Below are 26,630 nucleotides of genomic sequence, written 5' to 3' on the forward strand. Positions count from 1 at the left end.
AAATAAAAAATAATAAAAATAAATGGGGCAAGGTATAAGACAAATCACATCATATGCTTCTGTCTCCAAAGCTGCCTAATGTTTTAACAGGCAAATTCTGGTTATTATAAACATGAGGGCATCCTGAAAGAAAAAACAAAAAGAATCACAATAGCCCTTGAACAATATGGGAGTTAGGTGCACTGACTCCCTGCTCAGTCAACAATTCACTTATAACTTGACTTTCCTAACACTTCACTGCTAATAGGATACTACTGACCAGAAGCCTTACTAATAACATAAGCACACGACTTTGGCCTCTAAAATTAAAACCAAGATGAAGAAAAGAATTAGAACAGTGCTACCTCTCAGCCAGCACTGGCCCACAGCACTGGTATACACACATTTTGTATGTTATATGTGTTATATACTGCATTCTTACAATAAAGTCAGCTAGAGAAAATATGATGTGATTAAGAAAATTTTTTGAAAACAAGAATGGCTATGAAGGAGGAAAGATGTACCCATTATGGGACTCTAAAATGTTTTCATGCAAGACAACAGATTTGCTCACTCCTGAACCATCAAATCAAGAAAACACAGGGATTACCTTAAGAGAAACCAGCATCCTTGGGGAATGGCTAAGATATTTAGATATTTCTGCTTTCTGAGTGCACAGTCTACATGAACTTGCCTCCCCTCCCCACACTTAGGGAAAAATGTGAGAGGCTGGTGTGACTCACGGCTGTCCTGAGTGTTTCCTATTTCTGGCATCCCATGGCATCACCTACCCATCTCTGTCTCCCACGTGCCAGCCCCTCTGCTGTTCCACTCAGAGAAGCTCAGCCTACCCAGAAATGGAGTAAGTGTGTATGGATCCCACATAGCACCACCCAGGAGCAAACTGAACCCCCAGTGTGTCTCCCTGTTCCCTTCTCCTTCCTCTGTCCCTAGCTGAGTCATGGGATTAGGGAAGCTACCACTCAGATTCCTCCTGTGGGCAACACAGAGACAGAGAGTCCCTATAGTTGCCTCCCATACCCTCCTTCCATACCCCATTGAGGCTGTGAGCCTCTAAAACAACTGGCTGGGGAGCAGGGTTTTGATGCTGGAGGTTAGAGAGGTTATTATTCCTGGCTGTAAAGAATAAACGGACAGCTCAGAGACACGCAAAGCAAAAGGAAAACTGGGTAGCTGAAGAGGGGGTATAAGCTTCCAAAAACACATTAGTCACAAACAAACTGACCGCGCACCCGCTGCTCAGTGCCACCTCCTCCCGAGGACGTGGGCAGGGTGAGTGCTGGTGACATGCTCTGAGCAGCTCTGACAGAAGGCACTAAATCACTGTGTACTGAGCATTGTGATTTTGGGTCCAAGAAACCAAGTACTTTGGATGAGCTTCAGAACTGCTGGCTGTTCATTGGAGCCAGAGCAAGCCTCCGGCTCCATCGAAGCACCAGCCCCTGGTATTAATAAGTGTTTCCATGGCACTTGATATTTTGCAATTATCTTTTCTAACACGTCTGCCTTAGCAGAAGAAGCAGGCCAAATGCGAATCCTTCTGCCCTCCCTTCTTCCTGCCAGCTTTTGAGGAAGGCATCCTGGTTCCCTGGCACACTGTAAGAGGGGATGAGTAGGGGCCACCACTGGAAGGGGCCCTGAATCTGCAGCCTCCTCCATCCCCACTCACTGGCTGGCTCCACACCCACCTCTTCTTCCGCTCTTTCAAGGCCAGCTGAAACCAAACTCCCTCCAATCATGCATCTATTTATTCATTCAGCAAATACCTGTGGAGCACTTACTGTACGCCAGGCACTGCTTCAGGCATCAAAGATACAGCAGTGGAAAAAAAAAAAAAAAAAAATCTCTGTCCTCATGTAACTCACATTCAATTAGGAGGTAGATCACAGGCAGTTAAATATTTAATGCTATGAGTAAAAATAAATATGGGTAAGGGGTAGAGAGGGATAATATTGTAGATCTAGAGGTCAGAGGGCTTGAGATCTGAGCATAAATCTGAATAAAATGAGGGAGCAAGATAAGCAGGAGACCAGGGTCTCTTTGCATAAAGACCCTGAGGTGGGAGCACAGCAGGTGTGGAGAAACAGCAAGGAGGCCAGCTGGGCTGGACTGGAGCCCTTGCGGGAAGTGTGTTGTCATGGTAATAGATGTGGTCAAAGAGGGAGGGGGGCCTCTGACCAGAAGCCCTTTCTTCTCTAGCGGTGACTGACACCCTTCTTTGAACTCCCTTATTAGCCCTGCCCCAAGTGGTTCATTTGGACCTTGTCTGTCACCTGCTTCACCATTTCATACCCTTGTGCTTTGTTTCCCCAAAGCAGTTGAAGTTTCCCCAGATTTCCTAGCAGATCTTTTTCAAGCCACATGGTCATCCCAACCCTCTCTCCTTTCTAACTTCCCAAGCTTCTTTCCATCACCTCCTGGAATCCAGATGTTACGGACAAAGCACACCTCCTGAGTTCTATGGTTCCTTGAACCCACCCAAGCACTCAGCAGCACTCATACTTTCAGCTTTCATTTTAATCAGACAGTAACTCCACTGTTCAAATTAATTGTAAACAGCAATCTGTCTTTTGAGAAGGCATTTATTTACTCAGCAGTCATTAATATATTCATTTAACTTTAAATATTTTTTAATTTACTTTGTGATTTAAAAAAAAGCATCTGGAAACTATGCTAGATGCTGAGGATAAAGAGATGAACAAGATAGCAGCAAGTCTAGTGGACAGACAAATGAGAACAAGAGAAGTAAATGCTAAACAAAACAAAAAAAACAAATGAAGAGCCATGAGGCCACAGAGGACAAGGTGATTCATATTTGATTATTTTTGGAGAAGACAGGGGAAGTTTTACAGTGGGGACTGACATTATAGGTAGGGATTCAAATATGTGTAGGCTCTTTCCCAAAGCTGCCCTCCTGCTAAAGCAAAGCATCTCTCTCCTTAGTACTCCTGCCAGACAAGGAAGTGCAAGACATTAGAACAGGGATCCTCAACAGGCAGTGATTGTGCCCCCAGGGGCATGTGGCAATGTCTGGAGACATTTTTGGTTGTCATGACTATGGGCAGGAGAGTGCTACTGGCTTCTAGTAGGTAGAGGTCAGAGATGTTGTTAAACATCCTAGAATGTGCAGAACAGTTCCTCAACAATGACCTGGGCCAAAATGTCAGCAGTAGTGCTAAGAATGAGAGACCCCACTTTAGAAGTAAAGGGAGCGACAGGAACAGAGGCCTCAGGTTGCAGAACTGGCCTGGCAGGTCAGAAGGGCCTGGCAGGCCTAGGGAACAGTAGAAGTTCAGGTGTGAAGCAGAACTATAAACGAACAATGTGGCAGGAGATGAGGCTGGAAATATAGGTAGAGCCAGAGAGAGAACCATCTCATTCACCAGGCTGTGACGTTTTGCTCCATAGGCAACAAGAGGCCAACTAAAGAGAAGGCCGAAGTAGGTGAGAACAACAGTTGGCAATTACTGAGCCTCTACTCTGGGGCAAGAGCTTTATTACATTACTTACTCCTAACGAGAGAGGGACACACATAGGGCAGTTATTATTATTCCTACTTTACAAATCAGGAAATAGAGAAAACAAAGCCCATAAAAGGGGAGTTGCCTGCTCAGGGTAAGCCTCAGGTTTGGTTACAACAAAGAACCCAGATTCTGGCCAAGATCTCTCTAGCTCCTGGGCCACTCGCCTTCCTGAACAGAATAGGCTCCACTAGTCTAGCCTCTGCTGGGGCTGTGAATCCACACTGGCTTTCATAGAGAGCCTTCCCCTCATCCCCAGTGAACTGTAGCCACAGTGTTCTGTACATGGAGGTGCTGAACAAGACCCTTCTGAAGGAAGGGAACGCTGGATAACACATAAATCCATTTGGAATCAATGACATTCATCGATTCCATTCTTCTACCAATTGACGTATTCTGGGCCTCAGAAAACATGTTTTAATTACCTCTAGAGAACAATTGAGCATTTGCTGGCCTTTTCTCTTTTTTTCTTTCCTTTTCTTTCTCTTTATTTTCTTTTTGCTTCTTTCTTTCCTTTTTTCCTTCTTCCTTCATTCTTTCCTTCCTCTCTCTTTCTTTTTCCTTCCTTTGTTTTCCTTTCCTCTTCCTTTTTTCTAGGTGTGGTTGGCAAACTATGATGTATTCACTAAAATTAATTTCCTTTTTCTCCTGAGCATATACCCAAACTACACTTCCCAGCACCCTCTGTGGCCATGTGACTGAATTCCAGTCAATGAAATCTCAGTGAACACTGACTATGCCTCATCAGAGCATGGCCCATAAAACCACTCATGTGCTAGTCCTGCTTACTTTCTCCAGCTGCTGCCACATAGAAGATGTGAAGGGCATACGGTTCAGTAGAGACACAGACAGAAGGACCACGTGTCCCTGGGTCCCAGGGAAGCTGCTGGCTAACCAGTTATGTATGCATTTGTCTCAACATAAATAACAAACTTTTGTTGGGTTAAGCTACTAAGATTTAGAAGTTGTTTGTTACAGCAGATAAATTTACTTTCCCTACCTAATATAGGCAGCATAGGCAAGAGATATAGCACTGAGAATGGAATTCCCTGCATGCACAGAAAATTCAAACAAGTGGCTTCTTACACTGAAATCCAGTCGTAGGCAGGTATAGCAGTCATCAGGTACCAGTGTCCTCCTAAATGTCTGCTTTATTACCTCTCTAGGATGTGATTCTGTCATCGAATTTGCCTCAAGATCCGAACAGATGTCCACATATTAGGCAGAAAGAAGAAGAAAGAGAAAAAGCATCCCCCAGCTGAGTCAGCTTCATTGAAGGACTTGCCTGGAAGTTCCACCTGATGACGTCTGCTCACCTCTGATGGATGAGCCAGGCCCACTTGCAAGGGAGGCAAACAAGGTGCATCATTTTCCTTGATATCTTGTTCCCCAGGGGGAAGAAGTCAACATTCAGTTAGGAAGAAAATGGAGCCTGGATATTGGGTGGGGAAACTAGGAGTCTTTGTTAAAAGAAGGGAGGAAATAATGGTTTAGGCTGAGAAGATACTGCCCAGACCGGTGATGTAATTGTCTGCTCCCCTCTTAAGTGCTGGGCTGTTTCTGGCTTCAGCAGCCTATGGATGGGAAAAGGCGTGGGTCTCTAAAATGGCTCTGCCCTGGAAGGAGGGGCTAGAGAGTTGAAGCGTCTGCCACCCCATCCTCTCTTGCTTGATTGCCTCTAAGACACGATGCATCCCACTTATCTCTTGCACTCAGCCCAAGCTCTCTGCACACTCACTCTCACGTCTCTTTCCCAAAGCTGCCATCCTACTAAAGCAAAGTACCTCTCCTCTTAGTACTCCTTCCAGCACATCTCCCACAAAGGGGAAGCAGCCGGGAAGGCTCCTGGGAAGGAGCTGCGTTGGCGCTCCTGATCACTGGCTGCTTTCACTCCTTCACACTTAACACCATAAAAACACACATCTCCTGCCATGAGACTGAGCCAATTTCCAAGTCATATGTGGAGTTATTGCTGCTTTCTCTGCCTCTCCTGCTTGATGTTGCTAAATGCCGTTCCCTGTGGCACTCAGCACAGGCCTGCAGGGAGAAAATAACACAGAATTAACCTTGAACATAGGTGTGGGGGTGCAAGAAAACCAGATTTACCAAAAGAAAAATAATAAAGGGCCAGTAATCACCCCCTTAATGTTAGCTCTTTGGGGTGCCACATGGGGGAAAAGCTGTGCTGTATTTTCCATTTATAATCAAATGCACTCAATTAGTTCCTCTTCTTCCCACCTGCACACCCAGGCAGTAATGGCAAAGAGGTAAGCTGAAGAAATGGAAATCAGCCTGCCCTGGAATCTGTCCTCCAGGTAATCAAGCATAGAAGGAGAAGGACCATCTAACTGAACAATGCACTGGTCATGAGCCAAGGCTGGTTCCAATAGCTCATGCCCTGGGCACTCGTATGCTGAGATTTCAGGCATAGACTTTACATAGTTTGGCATAATTCAAGATTTGCCAGCAGGTTGAACTGCCTCTGTTTTCTCCTATTTCTATTTTATTGTGTCTGATTTCCTTTTATCCCTCAGCTATGAGAACCATCAAGGATACTTTGGTAATCTAGGGCAGCACTTCCAAAATTTTAATGTGCTTACACACCACTTGGAGATCTTGTTAAAATGAAATTCTGATTCAGTAGGTCTGAGGCGGGTCTGAGATTCTGAATTCTATCTAACAAGCTCCCAGGTAATGCCAATGCTGCTAGTTCATGGACCATACCTTCATCTTGATGTTCTCGGCACATAAACTTGTATGGGGTTAAGCAACTGAGATTTGGAGATACGTTTGTTAGAACAGGATCTAGAAGGCAACCAGGACATTGGATGGAAGACCTGTGACTTTTAGAATTGCTGATTCCTGCACCTCAAAAGTTCATGTCTTGAGACTTGAAGGTATATTTGAAGCCAGAGCACTCTGACAAATGACTCAGCCATGAAACGTCAAGATGTATATGAGAATGGAATTGTTTCCAAGAATCATCATTGACATTACACAGGCTATAAACAGGTGATCCTTTACTGGATGGTAAACCTGTGGAGAGTTCTGTCTGCAAGTGGCATCCCAAGCAGAGGGGCCAAAAAACCTTCTGCTTCATTCTCTCTTTGATATCATCAAATGGCTTTGTCAACAGCATCCCAAAGACTGATGACCCGCTAGGCACAGTGGCACATGCCTGTAATCCCAGCACTTTGGGTGGGATGGGTGGGAGGATCTCTTGAAGTCAGGAGTTTGAAGCCAGCCAAACAAAGTAAGACCCTGTCTCTTGAAAAAAAGAAAAAAAAAAAAAATGAGGACCTTGGGGAAACTAAGGCAGGACACAATGTGCTCAACAAAGCACAAATCTGAAGGTCTTTTCCATGTAAGCTAGCCTCACAAGGATCACATGGTAATGTTAGGAATAATAGCGCCCAGCCCAGTACTCCCTTTCAAATGCCCACGACCACCTTCCAAGCACACATCAGCCGTCATGTGAAAGGGCCTCTCGAGTGTGGAGCTTCTTTAAGGACAATATCCAGAGCCACTCAGTCCTCCCAGTTTTTTTGCTCCTCACATAACCTTCTCTCACTTCTCCTAGCCACTGCCCTCACCCTTTCTCTCTCAGATCTTCCCAGTTGTTCTTTGGTTTGTCCTTGCTTCACTCTTCGGATATGACACACTCTACTGCCTTCCCAGTGACAAAACCCTGAAACTTCAGGTTCTCTTGTCTCTGTTTCAGCCTTTGGAGTAAGAAGTACATCCTTCAACCACCTCAGGGAAGAATCTTCCCACACTAGACTCTCTCCAGGTGATATCATCCGCTCCATCGTTTCAGTGATCATCTGTGTGCTGAGATATCCGCAGTCTACATCTCCAGACCAAACCTGTCTTCAATGTTCCAGACTCAGATATCCACAGACACATCAAATTCGACGTGTTCTCAGCTGCACCGATCAGCAAGCCTGAAAGAACAAAGAGAAGAAAGGAAAGCAAGAAGGAAAGAAAGAACTCGCTTTTTCATCCGCCACCTTGTGAAATGACTCAGTGGCCCATGCACCTGCTCTGCCAGACCCCTGGGAGCCATTGGCACTCGTCCCTCCCTCATCCTCTGCCAGGTCAACCAACTTGTAAGTCCTGGGACTTGCATCTTCTAGATTGCTGAGAATCTGCCATGTTTTTGACTACTTTGGGGTCTTCACACAATGCTTCTGCCACTACCCCTGCTTGGGTACTTTTCCTCCTCCTTTTAAATGGTTTACTATTAACCTGCAGGGCTATGTCCCAACTTTCCCTGACTCTGCTCCAGAGTATTATTTATTATTATTATTATTATTATTTTATTATTACTGAGTGGGTAACATGAGAATGTGATAAATGAATGCTAAGTGAGTTGGAAAAGGCCATTAGGAAGTTAGACATTTTAACAGGAGATACATTGCCCTTGGCATTCATGTCATTTAAGCAACACTGCTGGGGACACAGGTATTTTCCCCAGGAGTATGATTCCCAATTATTCCAAGAAAGAAGAACTACGCCCATGACTCAGCACAGAAAGCAAACTCTGTCCACTGGTGATGTCTTTTTCTCTCCAGAGATCAAGTCCCTGTAGGTGAAAGTTTACCACACAAATTCCCCTCTGACTTATTTCTGGTCAGCAGGGAGCTAGGAGAGATGAGCGATTGTTTAGAAGAGGTTAATGAGCCCATGTGCTGGCTGTTTCAGACCATTGTTTCTCACCCTTTCTTTGTGCCTCTCATCCTTCTGCCTGGGAACACTTCTCATGTAAATCCTTCTAGTCCATGAAATGCAGCCCAGTTTTCCATGGCGCCTTATACTGTCTGCCTGAAAATGCTTTATAGAAGCTAATAAACAAGGCGGACAGGTTGCATGATGTTGCTTGAACTAGATTCTCAAGACTTGATTCCGAAATGCTGAGTCTAATACTTACTCAGGACATGAAGGTGGGTGAGGTCTTTAACATCCTCAAGACTCGGTGCCTCCATTGATAAATCTGATCCCTGCCCACCACAGTTATTATGGTAATCATCAGAAGTAATATTGACATTTTATAAACTCTAAGCCATGCTGAAAAAATAAACATTACTACTACTGATGATAATTATAAGTTATAAATAAATGTTTGGGGGGAGATGGTTAAAAATTGCTCCAAAATTATTAAACATGATCAGAGAAAAAAATAAAGCAGAGGGAATAGGACAATAGACACAAGAGGAAATGAACATTCAGCTTCTAATCTGGGGCCTCTTACCTGATACTTCCTTGGCCTACTTGATTTGTAATAGGCCGGGGTTTATTTCCATGGTTCCTTAAATTTTATAAAGCCTTTCGTGGTGAGAAAACTTTGGGAGAATCTTATTAGATACAGCAAAGACCAAAATCAGCACAAAACTCACATATAAAAGCTTTAGCAAAAAAAATAAGGATTTCTCTAGAGGCTCTATATGTGCTTAAATGGCGCAGAGAGCTAAATTGTGAAATTACAAATGAGATGTGGAATGGCACATTTGATTATACAGAGTCATCTGCAATGCCTCATAACATGTAAGAAATTTGAGAGACTGTTTATCCGGCACCGAACACCAGGAGGAATCTGCGGAAGAACTGAGCGAGCTCTAATGGGGCACTGAGAAGGCAGAGGGTGGGCTTCCAGAGGAGCTACATGGGCTCTTCTTCGTGCCGGAGGCCCTAATCCCTCTTTCTTCCCCATGTTTCAAAGGCTCACATGGATATTATTTGGTTTGACTCACTGGAGAATAAACAGAAAGATTAGCTCTGTTTTTCACAGGTAATGAGACTGTGTCATAAAACAATTAGAAGGCATGGTCTGTACTCTCCACCAATTTATGACCTAACAGGGTCCGAAGACAGGCCTGTGATACAAAGAGCTGCCCTGCTCGGCCCACTGCTAACGTGGTGTTCTGTACCTGGTGGGAGACAGTGCAGCAGGGGCTTCGCAGCCAGGCCACCCTGGGATTAAATCCTGACTCTACTACTTACTGGCCTTGAGGACCTGGATTTCCTCAACTGTAAAGCAAGGATAGCAATGCCTGCCTTAAAATGCTGGTGTAATTAAATGAAATACCATGATACATACAGGGTGCATAGCCTAGCGCCCCCACACTGGCAGCGTTCAATAGCTATTAACACACCACGTGTGTTACTGATGGCACTTACGACTAAGGGTGTAGTGGAAAGCATCCAGTGACCCAGGGGCTGAAAAGAGGGGAGGACTTGGCCTCCTTTGATTCCTAGATGGCACCTGAGTCCTAGCCACAGTATCCCAAGATGCAAATGTTATAGTAACAGTGTTGACAACTGAAGAATTCTGCATTTCTCCAAGTAGAAGCCAAGATAACCAGACAAAAGCAGTTGCCCTCCTTGCAGCACCCAACTTCTGTTGGAGGATCCAGAGCCAATCTTCTGTCCCCACCTCTAACCTTGGCTTTTCTCTCCCTGCCTCTGGCCACGGGAACTCAGAGGAACAGGAGCTGCTGTGCCGGGTCCATCTGCAGCAGACCAGCCACTGGAGCCGCTGATGCTGCAGCAGCACCCGGCAGGCAGGTGTGCGAGAGGAACACACAGGAGAGAACAGATTGAGAAGTGCTTTGGGAAGTCTCTGGTACAGATGCAAAGGCAGAAGGGGAACTTTTCTCTGTGCTCCTTCTTCCCACTGTCCTAGCAATTCAAGGAGACGGGTGATAGACTGGAGATTGGAGCTGTTCATCTGAATCCAGCAATGTCCTGTGTCTCCTCTTCAAATCCAGGCAAATGATAATGTGGCCCTGGAGGTCGACATCAAAGCATGTTTATTAAAGCCCAAGTGTAAAGGTCCACGCCACTCCCAACCACATACATTTATATTTTGACTATCGAGGGAATATACTAACTCAGCACAGAAGAAAAAATAAACAATAAATCTATGTGTGTGGCCGGGTGCTGTGGCTCACACCTGTAATCTCAGCACTTTGGGAGTCCGAGGCGGGCAGATAACCGGAGCTCAGGAGTTCGAGACCACCCTGGGCAACATGGTAAAACCCCGTCTCTACTAAAACACAAAAAAATTAGCAAGTGTTGTGGTGTGTGCCTGTAGTCCCAGCTACTCGGGAGGCTGAGGCACGAGAACTGCTTGAGCCTGGGAGACAGAGGTTTCAGTGAGCCGAGATGGCACCACTGCACTCCAGCTTGGGCTACAGAATGACACTCCATCTCAACAACAACAACAAAAATCTGTGTGTGTGTGTGTGTACACAAGCTCATGCATACGTTGACATAGAAGGGATAGGGAGATAGGACACTTACATATTTCAATTTTATTTTACTTCTTAATCAGTTCTAAATGAGTAAGGATGGGACTTACAGATAGTGAAGAAACACAACAAAGACATAGAGAGAAATATTTCTTCTACTGGGCTCTCTCGCTTTTCTTCATGCCATAACTACTTTCCAAGAAGAGTCCACAACAGCATTACGGCATTTCCTAAAATTTGTTGCATTTTATAATTCTTGCACACACACACACAGATGCACACACAATTTAAATGCCATTTCTCGGTCTGGGGGGTTTTCAGACTCTGCCTAATGTCTCAACTAACTCAATCAACAGAGATATGCTAAACGCCTACCATGTGCAGCGTACTGTACGAGACATCCCAGAGGACACAGAACAAGAAGGCATACGATTTTCCCTGCGCTTATAATCAGTCACGAAGCCCCACTGATTTCCTCTGCTAAAGTTGTCCCTAATCTGCCAATCCCTCACTGTGCCTATTGCCCTTATCATCTTTTTTCCGGACCTCCAACCAGTGACCTTGGATGCCACATCCTCAGTCCCCATGGCCCTGACTCAGTCCCCTGCTTTGTTCAATATTCCTGTCTGCATCCTCAGAGAATCTTAGGCTTATGTTTTCTGTAGCACTTACCATATGGTATTAAAATCATGTGTTTTCAGATCTGCTGCTGACCCTACACTGATTGTAACATCTTAAAGGTCTTTGTACCTCTATCACATAGCACAGTATCTACCGCTCTCAGTACCTGCTCCAGTAACAACTGCTCACCGGTGCTCAGCCTCCATCCAACACGTTCTGCCATGTGTTGTATCTGCTCATGTATCCAACCACCTCCCTAACATGTAGGGGCTCCTCAAGGACAGGACCCGATTCACCTTGGAATCTCCAGTACCCAGGAGGCAGAGGGCTGCAAGATTTCTCTGCAGATTTGTTTGAGGCCTGGGCCCCACTGGGCCATGAGGCCCCAGGCAACTCTTGATATATCATGCTGAGATGTGGGGAAGGGATGAGCTGAAAGGGAAGGAATTCCAATTTAGATGCTGGATAATGACATAATTTATGGATGAACTCATGTCAGTTCATCATATTTTCCCCAAGTTTTTATTTTGAAAATTTTTAAACCTGTGGAAAGTTGAAAATATGAAAACTCATCTTTCGTTCCCCTTGATTGCTAACGTTTTGATCTGTTTGTGTTCTCTCTTTCCCTCTGGGTTTGTGTGTTTATCTCTCTCAGTTGAATATTTTTGCTAAACCATTTGAAAATTAGTTACAAATATCTTAAATTTTCTAAGAACTAGTTATGAGCAAATGAAAGAATGAATGAAACTATACATGAACACATAAATTTCTGAACTCCTTTCGAGTTCTTTATGGCTTTCTAACTCTAAGAGTTGCCATGTACCACAAGAGCACACAGACAACAAGCACCCACATTTCACGGGGTAGGGGGTGGAGGAGGCCATTTTCAGCTAGAACAGTTGGGAAAGGTTTCAGCTAGGCCTGGACGGGGAAGATTGGGATATACTTATGAAGAAGGGAAAACATTTGAGGAGGAATGGAGTGCAGCAACAAAATACAGTAGGCAGGAGAAGCAAGCCCTCCAGGCACCATGCTTGTTCACTATCTGATTTGTATGGAAAATGAAGAAATGAAGTTGACTTTTTTACCCTTCTCATTTCTCTTCATCTACTTCAGAATTCTCAGAGCTAGCATGTTATCTAATTCTTTCTTCACATACGATTCTTCATAACATAAAGATGCTGTGGTAAGGTGGGAGGGTCATAGGGTGACCCATGGTCCCAGTTTGGCCAGGAATAAGGGTTTTCTGGGACTCAAGACTTTTCAATGCTAAAACCAGGCAAGTCCCAGGCAAATGAGGATGAGATGGTCACCCTAGCCCAGTTGCAGAGATGGGAAAAAAATGAAAGAAGCCTGATTAAACTTTTAAAACCACTTTTCACCCCTCCCCTACTGTGGGCCCTAGTTCCTGATTTATTTTTAACTTTGGGGACAAAAGGAAATAATTTTAAAAGTGAAAGAAAATATTCTTTCTCTCCAAGAAGTTTTCTCTCATGCCTTCTCCTCCTAATTTAGGTTAAGTGCACTACCTCACTGCTACAGTATGAAAATTGCTGTCATGCATTTACTAATTATTGTGTGGTAATAATAATACACAAACCACTCTCTCTCTCTTTTTTTTTTTTTTTTTTTTTGAGATGGAGTTTCACTTTTGTTGCCTAGGCTGTAATGCAATGGCGCGATCTCGGCTCACCGCAACCTCCGCCTCCTGGGTTCAAGCGATTCTCCTGCCTCAGCCTCTGGAGTAGCTGTGATTACAGGCATGCGCCACCACACCCGGCTAATTTTGTATTTTTAGTAGAGACGGGGTTTCTCCATGTCTGTCAGGCTGGTCTCAAACTCCCGACCTCAGGTGATCCACCCGCCTTGGCCTCCCAAAGTGCTGGGATTACAGGCGTGAGCCACCGCGCCCGGCCAATCCACTCTTCAGTAGAATAGACCGTGTCTTATCTTTGCAGCTCCAATATACAGTACAAAGCAAGCAGCCCAGCACCTATGTGTTGAATGAGTAGATGCATTTATTGGTTGGTTTATTGGCTGGTTAGATGGTCGTGGCTGGTTATTTGAATATTCCACAGTAATAGTGGATCCATCCAAAAGCAGCTGGTGGGCCAGGCACAGTGGCTCATGCCTGTAATCCCAGCACTTTGGGAGGCCGAGGTGAGTGAATTGCTTGAGGTCAGGAGCTCAAGACCAGCCTGACCAACATGGTGGAACCACATCTTTACTAAAAATAAAAAAATTAGCTGGGCATGGTGGCACATGCCTGTAATCCCAGCTACTCAGGAGGCTGAGGCAGGAGAATCACTTGAACCTGGGAGGCGGAGGTTGTAGTGAGCTGAGATTCTGCCACTGCAGTCCAGCCTGGGTAACAAAGCGAGACTCTGTCTCAAAAAAAAAAAAAAAAAAAATACAGTGGTTGGTGTACACCTTTCTCCTAGAAACAATCAACTTCTTTATTTGCAGTCTCCATTTTATAAGAAAGGCTGGGGCAGCTTTTGCTGCTGAGCAGAAATCTGTCCTGTTACCCCAAATTTTAGTCTCAGGCATTAACTCTCTAAGCAGAAGGGCTCGTGAAGCCTTAGGCCACTGAGGCCCTGCAGCTCCCCAGACACTCTTTTAGGTTCAGTGATGAGTCAAACAGCTTCCACGAATAGTCCCTGCTGGTGCAGCAGCAGAGTCCAGAGGTGGCAGAAGGCTGCAAAACTTCTCTGCAAATTTGTTCGAGGCCTGGGCCCCACTGGGCCATGAGGCCCCAGGCAACTCTTGCTATATCATGCTGAGATGTGGGGAAAAGGATGAGCTGAAAGGGAAGGAATTCCAGTTTAGATGCAGGATAATGACATAATTTATAAACTAATGCCAGTTTATCTTATTTTCCCCAAGTTTTCATTTTGAAAAATTTTAAACCTGCAGAAAGTTGAAAACAAGGTGAAAACTCATTTTTCTATTTCCTTTACGCTAACATTTTGATCTGTTTGTTTGTGTTCTCTGTGTGTGTGTGTGTCTCCCTCAATTGAATATTTTTGCTAAGCCATTTGAAAATTAGTTACAGATATCTTAAATTTTCTAAGAACTAGGATGTTATCCTACATAAGCATGGTGTTTTTTTGCATTACCAAGACATTTACTTCCCAATATATTAATACAATAATATTATCTAAAATACTGTCTATATATACACTTTCTAATTTTCTTATTAATGTTCTTTGTAACTTTTTTTCTGACCCAGAATCCAGTAAAAAAAAAAATCATCCATTGCATGTCACTCTCTTCAGTCTCCTTAGTCTATTTAATCTAGAATGGTCTGTTACTTATTTTTTTATTTCACTTTATCTTTCGTGGCTGATAATTTTGGAGTTCAGGCTAGTTGTCTGGTAGAATGTCCTATAACCTAAATTTGTATGTTTGTTTCTTCATTATTGAATTCAGATTAGACATGTTTGGCATAAATGCTACCTAGGTGGTGCTGCATATATTTCATCCCAGCATATCAGGAAGTTCAAAATGTCATTTTGTGTCAATATTGATAACAATCCTGCACTGATGTCAAAAGTTCAGGAGCAAGAACTAGCGAGGCAGTCATTTCCTTCTGTTACTTGGTTAGGGTGATGTTAGCCAGAGTTCTCCACCATAAATGCTCCTTTACCCTTTGTATGTAATGAATAATCCAGGGAGTGAGACCATGGGAACATCCCATTCTCTAATAGCATTCACCCAGTGGTTTTTGTCATGCATTAATGACCTTTGCATGAATCAGTGATTCCACTGGTTGTTGCAAATGCTACCTCTTCTAATTCTACCACTTCTTCTACAAATACAGGCAGAAATTTTTCCATGAAGAGTATCACCCCCAACGCACACACACATATACCTTTTTTTGTTTATTTGTTAACTTTTTATCTTGAAATAACAAGTCCACAAGAAGTCGCAAAAATATTACAGAGAGATCCAGTGTACTCAAAACTTATCTTCCCCTAGTGATAATAACACCTTCCATATTATGTTATCAGAACCAGGAAATTGACTGTGGCATAACATGATGAACTAGACTACAGATCTTACTTGGATTTCACCACTTGATAAAATGCTAACTTTAATTTTAATTTCTTAGTATCATGTTGGACTCTATGTTTATTATGTTATACTCTATTACCATCATTATTCTCTTTGATGCTCACATTGTCTGAAGTTTAACTAGGGAGGACTCCTTCAAGCCAGCTCATGACATTTTTTGATAAGCCACCATCCGTGTTTCAGCTCTCCTTTGCTTTCTGGAACAAGAAGATATTCGAGGCTGCAGACCTGTAACTAGCCGTGTCTCTAAGAAGCATTGGTTTCTTTTAGCAGGGAATGGTATTTAGGAACTAAGATCTGGATATTCTGGTAACCGTAAGTTTTGATGTCCAGATGTATCTCCTGATCCCAGGTCCCATATGCCCACTGCCTACTGGACATTTCCATGTGTGTAAGCACTACAAACTCAACATCTTAAATACACTTTTTTCTAATTCCCAAACTTGCTGTTCCTTTTATGTGCACGAGTCAAAAACCTCACAGCCAACCTTGATTCCTCTCTAATGTCTGATCCATATGTCCAAACATTGGGTCATGTGTGTTTGTCTCCTAAGTCTCTCAGCACTTGCCCACTTTTCTCACCTCTATTGCCACCACCATAGTCAAAGTTGCCATTTCTTGTCAGGATCATCTCAATAGTCTCCTAGTTTCCTTACTGCTATTCCTGTTCCCTATCCTTGTTCCTTCAGTCCACCCTCCATGTAATAACCAGAGTGATCTTACTAAAATATAAACACTTTGTTGGTTTATTGGCTTTATTGTAAAAACTAAGCTTCTTAACAAAACTTGCAAGAACTTTACTCATCTTTACTCCCTAGTCATATAAACTTATTTCAAAGTTCTGTCCCATGACTTATAAGAAGGGTACTTCTTGCACTCTCTTCACTCGACTAGCTGCTTTACTCAGCCTTTAGTTCTCAGCTTAAATGATCCTTGCTGCCTACTGTTCATACCCTCATGTAGTCCTGTCTCACTGAATCATGGCTGTTCTGTGTGATCAACAGAATACTGTGAAAGTGACAGTGTGGGATTGCTGAGGCTAGGTCGTAAAAGACATCCCCGTCTCAGCTTTAGCCTCTCTTGTGCTGCTCACTCAGTGGGGGGATGCCAGCCGCCATGCTGTGAGGGCACTCAAGCAGCCTGTGGAGAAGGGCACGTAGGCAGACACTGGTCTCGGTGCAGCAACCTGCATCATCTTGCCAGCCATGGGGATGAGCCATCTTGGAAGTAGATCCAGCTAGCTCCAGGTCAGCCTTCAGATGACATCACAAGAGATCCTGTGCCAGAACTGTCCATCTATGCCACTCCCAAATGTTTGCTACACAGAGACTATGAGGGTAATACATGTTTATTGTTGTTTTAAGCCAATTAAAAACAAGAAACCGAGTCTGGGTGTTAAGTGAGCTGATTGCTAGTGGAGTTTGTTGCTTCTAGGACATTTCAGTGGACACATCTGAGTTTAGACTGACTCCTTTCACTGGAATTAAACATCCAGGATTCTTCCTCATCTTTCCCTGTGCTATGTTTGCATACTCCTCCCTGATTCCTAACACCATCAGTATGTCTAACTCATTGGCTCAGTCCTACAACATATTCAGAATAGTTTGGGGATTACTGTACCAAAACAACCACCAGCAACAAGCCGACTAAATACGTTTAAGATGCCGTTACAGATCTTTTTTTTAGACTATCACCCACTAAGAATGTACAGTCCGAATGCTGCATTCAAAAGTTTTTGAATTAGTTATTTACTTTCTGTACAGTTAGGTTGTCAATTTGATATGTAGTTGGCTTTCTTTGTTTCATTTTATATTGAGCTTTAAGATTTGCTTTGTATTCACCCTTACTGATTTGATTTAATTTTACTTTAACATACAGTATATAAAAAATTTATATGATTTATATGTCAAAGTTATATTAAAAGATATATTCAAAGAAGTCTCAGTACCATCCCTAACCCTGCCACCCTTTTCCCACACAACCCAAATAGGCAACCATTTTCATCAGATTCTGTCATGCATCCTACTTTTTTTTTTTTTTTTTTTTTTTTGTAAAAATAAGCAAAGAAGTACATGGGTTTGGAGGGTTTTTTCTTCCTTTTTTCTTATACAAAGGATAACATACTGTATGCATTCTTTCACATCTTTCTTCCTGCCCTTAACAACATATCCTGGAAGTCATTTCTTATCCATTCATAGAGCTGCTTTATTCTTTTTTACATTGTGTGCATTGTGTTGTATGGATGTACCACAGATTATGCAACTTATCTACTACACAAGGGCAACAATAATTCCAACATTTTGTTACAATAAATAACATCTCAAAAAATTACCTTATCACTAGTGGTTCATGTTTGTGGAAGTGTATCTCAGAGTAAATCTCAACAAGAAGAACTGCTAAGTCAAAGGGTAAATGCATACTTTTCCTAGATATACCACATTCTCCTCCCTGGAGACCGATCATTTTACACTCTCTCCAGCAATTTATGAGTGTATCTCTTTCCTGACAGACTCACTGAAAATGTATGTTGTCAACCTTTAGAATTCTGCCAATCTAAGAGGTAAAAAATAGTATCTTAAGTGTAATTTTGTTTTTGTTTCTCTTATTATAAGTAAGTGAGTAATTCTTTGTATGTTTAAAAGCCATTTGCATATATTTTTCTGTGAAACATCTATTTATTTTGCTCAGGTTGCTTTCAAGTTTTTGGACTTTCATCTCTTGATTTTCAAATATTCTATATGTATTAGGGGGATATTAGCCCTTTCTCTGTAATGTCTATTGCATATACTCTTTTCAATTTAGTTACTTGTCTTTTGAATTTGTGATGTTTTTGCCATGCAAAGATTTGGGTTTTTTGTTGTTGTTGTTTGTTTGTTTGTTTGTTTTTTTGAGACAGAGTTTTGCTCTTGTTGCCCAGGCTGGAGCGCAGTGGCACAATCTCGGCTCATCGCAATCTCCGCCTCCTGGGTTCAAACGATTCTCCTGCCTCAGCCTCCCGAGTAGCTGGGATTACAGGCGCGTGCCACCACCCCTGGCTAATTTTTGTATTTTTAGTAGGGACGGGGTTTCACCATGTTGGTCAGGCTGGTCTCAAACTCCCGACCTCAGGTGGTCCACCCGCCTTGGCCTCCCAAAGTGCTGAGATTATAGGTGTGAGCCACTGTACCATACCAAAAATTTTGAGTTTTATTAGAATGAAATTTGTCAATCTTTTCATATATTAAATCTGGATTTTGAATCAGGATTAGCAAAGCTTTCTCCATACACATAAAGTAATTCATCCATGTTTTCTTCTAGTACATAAAGTAATTCACCCATGTTTTCTTTAGTACATTCATGGCTCCTTTTTTTTTTTTTTTAACATTAACTCTCTGATCTGTTTGGAGTTTATTTTGGGTGAGGATGTAAGATATAAATCCATTTTTATCTTCTCCCAAATGGCTATCCAGTTGTCCAACCCTTTATTACTTAAAGTCCATCTATTTCCCAGTACTTCTTCAATTTGGAGGCCTTCTACACTACAAGGTAAGTCCTACAGTGAATATTTGGCATGTCAAAACAGGAACCAACACATACGGGATTTTCTTTCTGTGGCTGTTCAGTATGAAACATGCAAACTGAAAGGAAGAGAGGATACTGATGAAAAGGGACCAAGAGTTTGGAGCTCAGAATTTCTAAAAGTACATATTTGCTTTATATTTTTAAGCAATACATGATCATGGCAAAGATTTCAAATAGTATGAAAGTTGCACAGCGAAAGATAAAATCATCTTTCTATATCAGAGTACAGCCTCTCTAGAAGAAACCACTGTTGTCAGTTTCTTATGCATCCATCCAAATATGATATATGCCTTTGCAGAGAGAGAGAAAATGACAGACAGACAGAGAGAGAGAGAGAGAGAGACTTTAAATGAAAAAGGAGGGGCCGGGCGCGGTGGCTCAAGCCTGTAATCCCAGCACTTTGGGAGGCCGAGACGGGCGGATCACGAGGTCAGGAGATCGAGACCATCCTGGCTAACACGGTGAAACCCCGTCTCTACTAAAAAATACAAAAAACTAGCCGGGCGCGGTGGCGGGCGCCTGTAGTCCCAGCTACTCGGGAGGCTGAGGCAGGAGAATGGCGTAAACCCGGGAGGCGGAGCTTGCAGTGAGCTGAGATCCGGCCATTGCACTGCAGCCTGGGCGGCAGAGCGAGACTCCGTCTCAAAAAAAAAAAAAAAGAAAAAGGAGACAAATGAATTAATTCATACCTAATGAGAGACCCTTGGGTTCTAAGCACACACACATTGTCACGCTTTATCTCACAATGGTCCTCTGGGTTCTATGTTTTTATTCCATCTCACAGATGAGGAATTGAGGTTCAGAGAGGTAAAGTGACTTGTTCAGAGATCTCAGCTAGTAAGTATAGGATGCAGATTTGAATTTCCACTGTCTTCTCTGCACCATGATGTGAACATGCAGGGAGTGGGTGGTCACCACATGGAAATGGCTATTTGGAACTCTTGGAGGCACACTAAGAGCAGTGTTTACAGCCCCCCAAAACGATTTGTCAGTAGGAGGAAAGGGGTATCCGAGCTGTGCCAAGAAATTAACATATTATTTCATATTCTTGTGCTACTTGTCAGGAGCTCTTGATGATGGTAAGGGTGGCCTGAAACCTCCCATCCTCAAACACTTTGAAATTTTTGTAAGCCTTGCTACCAGGAGAGAAAAAAAAAATCAAAAGAAATACCGAATTGTGTCAAGAAATGTTAGCAGCTATGACTCAAAGATTTATAGGGGGGCAGATCTGTTGACTCAGAAGGGTCCATTTCTTAGTCACTTAGCAGCTTTTGCCACACTTTAATATTTTAGAGAAAGAAAGAGATTTACAAAGTGGTAGGGGGAGGTAAAAATAAAAGATTGCAACAGAAGGATTTGCTTCACAACAGCAGTTCGTGGCAGCATGCAAGGAAAATATAGAGGAGAAAGCATTGTTATGCTAGTCCAGAGAGAGGATTTTTGAATAGGAAGTAGACGGGTGTCAATTTCTGTATATTACAACATTCAAAACACGGTTCCATTCTCACAGAACTTCTCTCTATTGTAGTGAAAATGTATTTTCTTTCTTATCCTTATGAATTACAGACTCTGTAGAAAAGTATGTGTTAAAAGCAGGGGTTATGGAGTGTGGGGGGTGCACCTCCCCTGGAAAGTTCACAGGCTGTTTTCGGCTCCCTGGGGATTTTATTGGTGTAGACTAAGATCCTTGAACTACTTCATTCCCTAAAATACTGGAATGCTTTATTGGGATGGGACTTTCCAATAAGCACTTTATTGGGGAATGTCAGAGATCAAGTTCATGACCATCCTATCTATTCCCATCCCATCCCCTATCTACTAATCCCCAACTGTCACCACCACAAAAGATTGTGGAAGCAATCGAATTCAAGATTCTGTCCCTGAGTACTACATGTCTTCATTCCGTCTATTCTGTTCCCCAACTGCAACCTGCATTTCTCTTGCCTCGCATGGATGCCCATCTTTGCATGGATGCCCGCCTTTGCCTGGATGTCTGTATTTGCCTAGACATCCATCTTTGCATGGATACTCATCTTTTTGCATGGATGCCCATCATTTTGCATAGGTGCTCATCTTTGCATGGATACCCATCTTTCTGCATGGATGCCCACCTTCTCATGTATGCTCATCTTTTTGCACGGTTGCCCATATTTTTTGCATGGATGCCCGTCTTTGCATAGATCTCCATGCAATCAGCTGTTTTCTCAAGGACAGGCTCTACCCCAGCATTTACCCTCTGACCCCTCAGCCTTCCTTTTCTCCATCCTTTACCTAATTTCCTTCAACTTCTTCTCAATTCAGATTCTAGCCAATGAAATATGCTCTTCTCACTTAGATCTTCTTATCTCTACAGTCAGTATTTCTCTGTTCTTCCTAGCAAGGTTCCACCCCCCTTCCCATTTAAAAATTTTGTTAAAAATCCATGACTTATAGCAAATATCCCTTGAATTTTCCAAATGTTTCAAATAACTCCATTCTCACCCCTTAGCAACTGTCTATCAATCCATCAACTAGCATATTTATTAGACACTTGCTATGTGCTAGACATTGTGCTAATATCAGGGAAAGTGACATTTGTACAGTGCTTTCCAGTTCGGAAGGCATTTTCACATCACTTTTCCTACTTGATCTCCACAACAACCCCCAAGGTAGGAAGGGCAGAAATAATTACTAATCCCATATTGCAGATTAGAAAGCTAAAGCCCAGAGAGTCCGATGGCTTCTAGGAAGTGGCAAAGCCAAAATTTCAAACACACATCTTGTTTAAAAGCTTAGGCACTGGGTATTAACCATAAAGCATTATGCACGTGCCCCTCCCCCCAGCCCCTACCTGACACGCACCATCTATTTTTATAGTTTTCATTAGTTGTAAGCATGTTTTTCTCTGTTTTTCTAAAGTGTTTGTTCTGTTTTCCCTTTAATCGATAAGGTCCCCATGGACTGGAGCTCAGAGTGGCTCTGTGAGCTTGGTGCTGAAAGGGGTAAGGAAAGTCAAATAAATCCACAATTCTTATGGGCAAAGCTGGATAAAGGTTTCAGTGTGCACAGATGCAGTCCCATCTGAAATGGGAGCGTGAGGCATCTTGAGCCAGTGCAGGTGGGCTCCCTGGTATTTTACCCATTTAATAAGTATTAGCGTTTTCTGAAGCAATTTCCATTCTGTCAACACAGCACTGAATAAATCAGCTATGCAGTCTCCATCTCAGTCACATTCCCTCCCCTTCACACAAAAGCTAGTGGTACATGAAAAGCCCCCATAGTGGGCATATAATTATCATCCAACTGCAAACCCATTTCTCAAGGATCCTTCCCCATTGCTAGAGAGCTGGATTAATCAGCATGGCTCGCAGTGGCTTTTGCATCTCTTAATTTACTACCAAACACTCCTTCTCTCCTGAGACAAGATGTTTTGTTACGTGTAATTAGACCATGTACGCAGTCCTATGTGGGACTTGTTATTTTTGCACAGGAGGATTACGGAGCTGTCTCCAGGTGGGGAATGGTGACATGCTGTATGAACAAAGGTATGCTGTGTGTTCATTTGCAAACCTCCACCAGAGTGGCACGGGCTCTGTTGGGGAGATGTTAGGGCTGTAGACACACGTGAGCTCAGCTCCTCTGATTAATTGTCTGGGGCCCAGAGGTTCAGAAGATAATGGCTGAAGCATATGGCTTCTCCTGCTTCTAAGGTTGTCTGTCTCCTGAGAGCAAGGCCAGGAACAGTCACCACAGGGCTGAAGGGCCTGGCAGTGTCTTGGGCACCAGCCTTCCTGGGATACAGGCAGGAGGCTGGAAAATCTCTATGTAGAGCTGCCTCTGATTTTAGGGAAAGTGGAGGGGGCTGGGCTTTGAAGGAGTGTCCCTGAGGGCCTTGCTCCCTGATCCTGGCACTTTTCCTTATGACAGTTCAGCCCCCTCCTAATACTCAGCATCCCCTGAAACGAAACTCTTGAAGCACTCTATTACACCAGAAGCAAAATGAAAAGAGAGGACTGAAGCACTGCAGCCTGTTTCAAAAACTCTTCACTGACTTGCTTGGAACCTCCACTCATGACTCAAATTGTACTAGAAAAAGCTGTTTAGCATTAGAGCCAGTCAGTGAAAAATATACTATGTTTACTTTTTCCCTCGGCTGTTTTGATTTTCCTATTAATGATCAAGAAGAAGGGTCTCCCAGAATCACTTAGGATCTAGTGTTTTACAGAAGCCAGAAGCATGCTGGTGGGACTGGAGGAGAAAGACGTTCAACAGCAACCACCAGGCCATCATTAGGGGGCACTAGGGTGTAGAAAGGCTTCAGATCAAAGGTTCCTGGTTCCTACTTGATCACTCACTAGCTATGTGACCTTGGGCAAGTCACCTAGCTCTCTGAGTCTCCATCCCTTCGTACATCTGAGGATGATGATAGCAATAGCATCTGACCTACCTCTGGGGCCTTGGTAAAGATTAAATGTGATCATGGAAGTGAAAGAGCTTCGTAAACCATATTCCTCTATACAAAGGACTGTCCTTGTTATTAATAATAACGGCCCTTCCTGCTGATAATAGCTCTCATCTGGGAGTTGGGGTGGGGTTGCTGTTCCAGCAGTGCCCGTCTCCGTTACAGCGGAGCCCTTTGTGAAGAAACAGCACCGAGGAGTGACTCGCATGTGCCCTGTCACTCACCAGGTGACATCTCAGGAGACAGCAGTCCAAGGTGCTGAGGAGAAGAGACGTGGCATCCTGCCCCTCAGGTTTGACACAGCATAATTGTTTTGACATATGATGGAATTTGTCCTCGCATGGGTCAGGATAAAAGCACAATACTGATGCTTTTCATCTAATTTCAATTACAGTCATTAAAACCCTTACTCCTGAGTCAAACCTTTCCAAAAAGCCATCAATGACAGCCCATTACGGATGAGTTATTTATAGTGGTGCATGTTAATTTTACAGTACCACAGACCAATGATTCATGGCTTGGCATTAGTGAGAGACATCATTCACTGGGCTGAGTGATCCCTGACATAACAAGCACCGCTCTGTATCTCTGCAGGGACGACTCAAGGCCTCAGACTTAGAGGTCTGCCCCTGTCCAGCACAGAATAGCCAGAGCATCTGAGCCTTGACCCACTACCCAAGGAGACATTCTGCCCTATGGAAGGAAGAATGGGACCATTTGCTTGGGGATTGGAGTGTAACATCCAGAGGCTGTCTGGCCGAGATGATATTTGGCTTGAGCCAGACATTTGACTTTTCTTCTCATATTTATATCTATTCGTATGGGCCTTTAGGAGACCTCATATTATTTGCTACTATTCAATAACTTGGAAGAGGTATCTGATACTAACGTGGACTTGATGGAAAAAGATGTCTCTGGGGCCATAGAAAGCCCAGAATCCTTTTATCCAAACTGCTTCCACCTCAGGCTCATAAGTGCCACTTTGACCGATCAATAGCGGGCCTCTTGATTCTTGGTCTATTTGTAGCTGAAATTCTCCCCCTTGATTAAAAATTCACCAAGAGGCAGCCTGATGTGACATTTATGAGTTCCTGGAAGTCCATAAATGTTGAATGTTAGAAATTAGCACCAAGTCATTCAGATAATAAAAAGCAATAAGCAAGCAAGAGGACTAATACTCAACACTCCTATATTTTCATTGTCTATCTGTGCAACCTCAAAGCAAAGTGGAACTAAAATTTGATACAAAGCACTTCTGTGTTTGACATAACCTTCATGCCAATCCCTGCCTCTAAATTAAACCCCCTTCTAAATAAAGTGGAAATAGCCTTGATGAAACTGTCTGACTCCCCTATTTCCTTCCAACTTTGTAACACTTTGTCAGATAGTAGCTTGTCCAAGGTCCCTGCTCTATTTTAACACCAGCCATGATAACAAACATGGAAATTGATTAATTCTTCTCCTTCTTTGTATAATAGTATCTCTGCAATCATTGGGAAGGTAGGTTGGTAAAAATAAATGTGTGACCTCATTATTTTGGAGTTTTCAACCACAAGACTGCTTCATACAATACCTAATGAATATTTTTTTCAAGTTACTTCCTACCCACATCCAGCCCTTTCCTGAACCTCTGTTCCCTTCTTTTAGTGGTTTCTTCCGATATTTCTCTAATGTTCCCTCTGTAGACCTTCTAAGGCATTGATCATGTTCTGGGATCTTTCCGCACTGCCTGGGAGATGTTGTCTAGTCCAGGTTGGAGTCAATGAAGAGAAAGAGAAAGTTAAATACTAAAGCTCTAATCAAGTAGCCCAAATGCTGTTCTACCTATTTTACTGCATGTCCATCCAGAGAGTGGTTTGTATATGGAATTTCAATTCTGATTGGTTGCTGGTACATTTTACAAAATATAATGAAACAATTCCTCTTGACTTGCAGATGTGAAAATGTAGAAATATGCTGCATTATGTCCTGATGAAGGGAAGAGCAGTGATAAGAGGACTAGAGCCAAGTATTTGGGGTTGACTCTAAGCTCTACCATTTACTAGGTTTATGACCTTGTTCCTTGACCTCTCTATGCATGAATTTTGTCCTCTGTAAAATGGGGCTATGATGGTACCTGTCTTATGGGGGTTGTTATGAGAGAGTAAATGAGCCAATATTTGAGGACATTACCCAGCAGGTACTAAATACTGTATAAATGTTTGCTAAATAAGAAATTTTTTACTTTGAAAAATATTTTACAAAATGCCACTGCCCACTGTGTGACATAGTGTTAGGCACTGTGAAAATGTAGGAAATTGACAAAACATTATGTCAGCCATTGAGGACAGTTTCTGGAGAGGGAGAGAAGAACACTCAAATAACTGAAGGAGCCAAGCTGGCATGAGCTCTATGCAGGTCTACTCACACAAATGTGATGAAAATACAGAGTAGGGTAGGACTGCTAGGGCTCTGAGAGGACTGAGAAGATTGCACAGAGGAAATGGCATTTAAGTTGTTCCTTAAAAGATGAGCAGCATTTCCAAGGGCAGGATAGACAGACAATGGGGAGCAGTGGTAGAAGACTATTCCATGTGTGCCCAGCATGAACACGAAACCAAATTGCTACCACCCTCCACATTTATCAATCCCATATCTATCTCCTCTACCACTCCCTGCCAGGTCTATCTGCCTTTCTTCCTTGTTTCTACCTGTTCTTCCACTTGCAAATCTACCCCCGGCCTCTCTTTTCCTCCAATTCTTTTCTTCTTATTTTATCTCTCTTGTAATCTCAAAACCAATGCAGGCAATTTTTAAATAATCAAATAATATATGGAAAGGTATAAAATGAAAAGCAAAATCTTCTTTCTCCACCTCCTACTCCCTAGAGGTAAGGACTGTGTCACAGATATAAAACATGGACACAAATTCTTGACACTTCTGTCTCTGAAAGGCAGAGTTTATTTCCCTCCCCTTGAATCTGTGTAGGCTTACACTGCTTCAACGCATGGAGTAGTGTAGAAGTGATGCTGTGTCTTCCAAATCTGTCATGAAAGACCACAAAGCATCTACCTTGTTCACCCAACACTCTGTCTGGGAGCGTTGAGTTGCCATATAAAAAACTCAGCCTTGTTGGAGAGGCTACATTCTGGCACACTGGGCCCAGCCTTTCAACCCCAG

General features: G+C 43.0%; 2 long non-coding RNA genes across 9 annotated transcripts in view; both read right to left on the reverse strand.

The window, feature by feature from the left end:
• Positions 1 to 6,765, reverse strand: part of LOC116272586 — a 50,683-nt gene extending 43,918 nt beyond the window's left edge. The window contains exon 1 of the long non-coding RNA XR_004181238.1: positions 4,608 to 6,765. This is a non-coding gene — a long non-coding RNA (uncharacterized LOC116272586). The remainder of the gene's footprint in view (positions 1 to 4,607) is intronic.
• A 5-nt stretch (positions 6,766 to 6,770) lies between these two features.
• Positions 6,771 to 26,630, reverse strand: part of LOC116272584 — a 44,925-nt gene continuing 25,065 nt past the window's right edge. For 4 of the 8 annotated variants that reach the window (XR_004181230.1, XR_004181233.1, XR_004181232.1 and 1 more), the window contains 4 exons: positions 11,582 to 11,824; positions 9,699 to 10,306; positions 7,115 to 7,465; positions 6,771 to 6,782 (listed from right to left, as the gene is read on the reverse strand). This is a non-coding gene — a long non-coding RNA (uncharacterized LOC116272584). Of the gene's footprint in view, positions 6,783 to 7,114; positions 7,466 to 8,903; positions 10,307 to 11,581; positions 11,825 to 13,830; positions 14,196 to 15,548; positions 15,667 to 26,630 lie in introns of those variants that run through there. The other 4 variants (XR_004181231.1, XR_004181235.1, XR_004181236.1 and 1 more) reach the window with 4 other exon arrangements.

The sequence above is a fragment of the Papio anubis genome, unplaced genomic scaffold (assembly GCF_008728515.1).
Source record: "Papio anubis isolate 15944 unplaced genomic scaffold, Panubis1.0 scaffold131, whole genome shotgun sequence".
Classification (NCBI taxonomy): Eukaryota; Metazoa; Chordata; class Mammalia; order Primates; family Cercopithecidae; genus Papio; species Papio anubis.